The sequence below is a fragment of the Macrobrachium rosenbergii genome, chromosome 24 (assembly GCF_040412425.1).
Source record: "Macrobrachium rosenbergii isolate ZJJX-2024 chromosome 24, ASM4041242v1, whole genome shotgun sequence".
Taxonomy (NCBI): Eukaryota; Metazoa; Arthropoda; class Malacostraca; order Decapoda; family Palaemonidae; genus Macrobrachium; species Macrobrachium rosenbergii.
In genome coordinates, this window is record NC_089764.1 from 30,488,736 (window position 1) to 30,493,735 (window position 5,000).

Here is a 5,000-nt window from a genome sequence, read left to right on the forward strand (position 1 = left end):
ATTTGCGGCCACTTACTCGGTATTGAAACGCCAGATGGCCAACAGATAATCTTGTGTCTCATTAGAATTATGGGTCACGTCAACTCAGGCGGGAGTCGGCCTGGACCCATGCAAGTGAAAGAAGTAGTGTAGTGTAGTGTATGTCTCGGGGACACAGCAGAAACCAGTCATGTCTGAAGTCGATGGTCTATTACAATTCGGCTGATAATTGCCGGGTTGGCACATATGGTGTCTCTCTGACAGTGCAGGATATCGGGGGCAGCTATGGAAATGTAACTTTTGAACTGTACGGCAATAAGAACAGCGTCACAGTAATAATGGCTGCATCAAAACCAGCTATCACGATAACAATGACTGGAATAAGTACTTTTTGATGACACGTTTATACGCTAAATCGCTAGTTCTCATTTGCATCGTTTATGTTACTTATGTCAGTGTTATTGTTCACCGTTTTCACCCCGTAGGTGGGTAGGGCCATCAGTGCACCTCATGGGGTGCACTGTAGGCATTGCTAATGGTTCTTTGGATTTTTTTTTTTTTTAAGTATTTCACTTTACTTCCTCTTAATTCTTCCTAATGAACACCATATTCTTTGGAAGCTTGAATTTCAAGTCAGTGGCCCCTTTGGTGGGCTTGTTCCATATGTATAGGTTTCATCTACTGAATAATAATAATAATAATAATACTAATAATAGGGGAAAATAATCCTCACAGGTGTTAGATAAGCTTTTCTATATGTCTGTATGAAAAGGGTAATTTCAATATTCTCTCTGATGTTTGAGTTAAAGTTTTCCAGAAATTTTCATCGCCTTAAAAAACAATTACACTTCAACGTACGTCTTGATAACCTGACTCTATATTTGGAATTGACACTGATTCCAATTACCTATTTCCCATGAGAGATTCCGTAATCCTCACAATCTGACGAGGCAGCTGTTATAAAATGGGAAAATAGGAAGTGAAAGTGACAATTATCAAAAAATCATGTGAGTTGATATTATATCTCAAACCGCACCCATAACATTGGCAGCAGCTGTCTTTGAGATTGCCTGCGCCATGCAAGCAGTAAAAATGTAGTATTTTGTGAGCTTTTGTGCTTGTGAGTACGGATTCTGAGAGGGGTATTGAATGATTGCTCGCGTGACAAAAAAATCTCCAAAAAACATCATATCCTCGTAGGGGTAGTACCGTCAGTGCACCTCACGGGGTGCACTGTAGGCATCACTAAAGGTTCTTTGCAGCAGCCCTTCGGCCCCTAGCTACAACCCCTTTCAATCCTTTTACTGCACTTCCATTCATATTATCTTTTTCATCTTACTTTCCGCCCCTTTTAACTGTTCTTCCTTAGTGCAGCTGAGAGGTTTTCCTCCAGTTACACCTTTCATACCTTTTACTATCAATTCCATTTCAGCGCTGAATGACCTCATAGGTCTCAGTGCTTGGCTTTTGGCCTAAATTCTATATTCAACTCAACTCGATAAAATCTTCAAAAAAACCTCGGTTAAAAGTATCAGAGATATCTGAATTTTGCACGGGATGAAATGCCCAAATAACTGCCAAGGCTAGAGGGCTGCAAATTGGTATGTTGATCATCCACCCCACAATCATCAAACATACCAAATTGCAGCCCTCTAGCCTCAGTAGTTTTTATTTGATTTAAGGTTAAAGTTAGCTATAATCGGGTCGTGGTTAAAGTTTCTTGGGCGGCGGATCATACAGCATTACACCGAGAACACCGAAAGGTATATTTATTTTCGGTGGCCTTGATTATACGCTGTAGTGGCTGCACAGAAAACCTGCTTGCGGCGAAGAAACTTCGGCGCATTTTTTACTTGTTTATATATCTACACGTATATATATTTAAAATGCAAATAGGTTCAATTTATTTTATCAACAATTTTCAAGAAAAAAAATTACTCTGTCAAAGCAGATAATTGTGGAACACAATAATGTCAAATAATGCACAGGATATAATAGTATTCCAAATTTCACTTCCGTTTGCCTTACTTTTCAGTTGTCTTTTTTGTGTTTTTATCATTAAAGAAACGTCATATTTGATTTGCTAGAAATTCCATGATTTTCTTGAATTTGGATAGTTATATGTATATGTATATATACACTATATATATTTATACATATATTATGTATATGTTATAAATATATGTATATATACATATATATAAGTATATATATGTATATACATATATAATATAATATACATATATATATAATATATACACATATTTATAACATATAAGCATTTATACTGTATATATATACATACATATACATATGCCTATACTGACTAATGTACTGACAAGCATTGAAGAGTGGCTGGATATATCTTTGATCATTTTGTGGTTCAGGGAAATGTACCTAGGACTTGAAAAGGAATCTACGGGGATGGTGGAGGAAAACTTGGGCAGGATAAATGCCAGAGTTAAAATCGATCGAAATTTGGGAAGAATCAAGTCTCAAAAGTCAGCTAAAAAAACTACCTGTCATAGATATACATTACTGAAGAGGATTCGCGTAGATAGATCACGGCAGAGCGGAAGAAGATAGGAAGTGAAGCCTTGGAAAAGATAGAATACGATTTTTCAATGCGTAATTATCAGGCAGAAGCGAGAATGACTTCGTAGGATTGGCAGGAGAATAAACAAAAAAATGCCGGAATTAAGGAGAAAGCGAAATGTTTGGGGAGGCGAATAAACACGCGTAGGAGTCAATATTTTCTTGAGGAAAGCCAAATGCGCGGAGGGAAAGTTTGACAGAGAAAGTCATCTCAGAGTGAAAGATTCCAAGAAGGAGAAATGTTTTGAAGGGAATGCTGTTGCAGTGTTGCAGAATATGTTGTGAAGGGTTGCTGAATGCGTGAATGAAGGAAGGGTAGCCTCTTTACTTTTAGTTTTCTGTAAAAAATACTATTGTGCCGGCTTTGTCTGTCCGTCCGCACTTTTTCTATCCGCGCTTTTTTCTGTCCGCACTTTTTCTGTCCGCACTTTTTCTGTCCGCACTTTTTTCTGTCCGCACTTTTTCTGTCCGCCCTTAGATCTTAAAAACTACTGAGGCTAGAGGACTGCAAATTGGCATGTTGATAACCCACCCTCCAATCATCAAACATACCAAATTGCAGCCCTCTAGCCTCAGCAGTTTTTATTTTACGCAAGGTTAAAGATTGCCATAATCGTGTTACTGGCAACAATATAGGATAGGCCACCACCGGGCCGCGGCTAAAGTTTCATGGGCCGCGGCTCATACGGCATTATACCAAGACCACCGTAACATAGATCTATTTTCAGTGGCCTTGATTATACGCTGTAGCGGCTGTACACAAAACTCGATTGCGCTGAAGAAACTTCAGCGAATTCTTTACTTGTTTAAATTATAAAAACACGGCTGATGAACTGTCATTAAAGTAAACAACGAATTTAATGATCTTAAAATCAATAAATCCTGCCTCTCTCTCTCTCTCTCTCTCTCTCTCTCTCTCTCTCTCTCTCTCTCTCTCTCTCTCTCTTCAAAATAATTAGCTAGCGTTTTAAGGACAGTTGGATTATCTAGGAAACTCTATGAGTCAGAGGTGAAAATATCCAGAAAACCATATATACATATATATATATATATATATATATATATATATATATATATATATATATATATATATATATATATATTATATATATTCATATAATATAAAATCTACTGGTCACTTTTTACCAGATGCTTATGTAATTGTAATAACCACAATGCTCTCTTGACTTCTCGAATTCATCACACGTTTTGGGTACGCTTCTCACCACAAAGCCTTTGATCGAAGTGCAAGAAATATGAAGCAGTTCTGATGTCTGGCAGCGAGAAATGAACCCACCACCGGACATAAGAACTGCTTCATATTTCTTGCGCTTGGATCAAAGGCTTTGTGGTGACAAGCATATCCCAAAAGTGTAATGAATTCGGGAAGTCAAGAGGGCATTGCCGCTTTTACAATTACATACATTTTGTTCTAGAATTCGTAAATTTCATGGAAATTTTCTTCCGTTATGTTGGAATAAAAACTGTAAACTTGGCAGAGTTCTACCACTTGATTTACCTGTTGTACCTATCCGGCTAATCATTGTTTTTTTTTTTTATATATCAGTTTGTTTCTTAGTTTTTTAGTTTCTACTTTTCCTATTTATTTGTTTGCCGGATTACGTATAAAGTCGTGTGTTGATTTTTGCGAAAATTTGGCCTGAGGTGGACCTCTTAGATGGGAACAAGTGATTAAATTTTGGTAGGGATGGAAACGCAACTTTTGGAGAGATGGGACCTTACTGTTGAATGGTTACCCCTCCACGTCTCAAACATTCCAAACTGAAGAAAATCAAATCCTACGCACAATTGCCGTAGAGTTTGATAACCAAAGTGAATTATTACTTTGTGAATAAAATATGATAGGTGGTGGATTTTTTCTGTTTTTGTGATTTTAGATCACCTGGAAAAAATGTAAAGAAAACAGTGCGGTGAATTATATTTTAGATCAATGTATTTTTAGTATAAATAAATTCCATTCCTTTCACTCAAATGGTTGTAGACTTTCTCAGGATGCTTTCAGTTCGCCAAACTTCCCGTAGGGCGGTAGTGCCGTCAGTGCACCTCATGCGGTGCATTGTAGGCATCACTTAGGGTTCTTTGCAGCGTGCCTTCGGCCCCTAGCTGCAACCCCTTTCGTTCCTTTTACTGTACCTCCGTTCATACATATTCTTTACCTTCGTCATACTTTTCACCCTCTCCTAACAAATGACTCATAGTGCAACTGCGATATATTCCTCCTGTTACACCTTTCAAACCTTTTACTGTCAGTTTCCATTTCAGCGCTGAATGACCTCATAGGTCCCAGTGCTTGGCCTTTGGCCTAAATTCTCCATTCAATTCAGTTCAATTCAGTTTGAAGCCGTGAATCACATACACATTCGGAAACGGTTTTCCAGGCAAAAGCCGAAAGAAATCCTAAGAAA

The 5,000-nt window shown here is 37.8% G+C and overlaps 1 protein-coding gene across 1 annotated transcript in view; it reads right to left on the reverse strand.

Annotated features, from left to right (window-relative positions):
* The window catches only part of LOC136851961 (neuroblast differentiation-associated protein AHNAK-like), a 125,149-nt gene that overhangs the window by 49,822 nt on the left and 70,327 nt on the right, over positions 1-5,000 (reverse strand). The window lies entirely within an intron of this gene.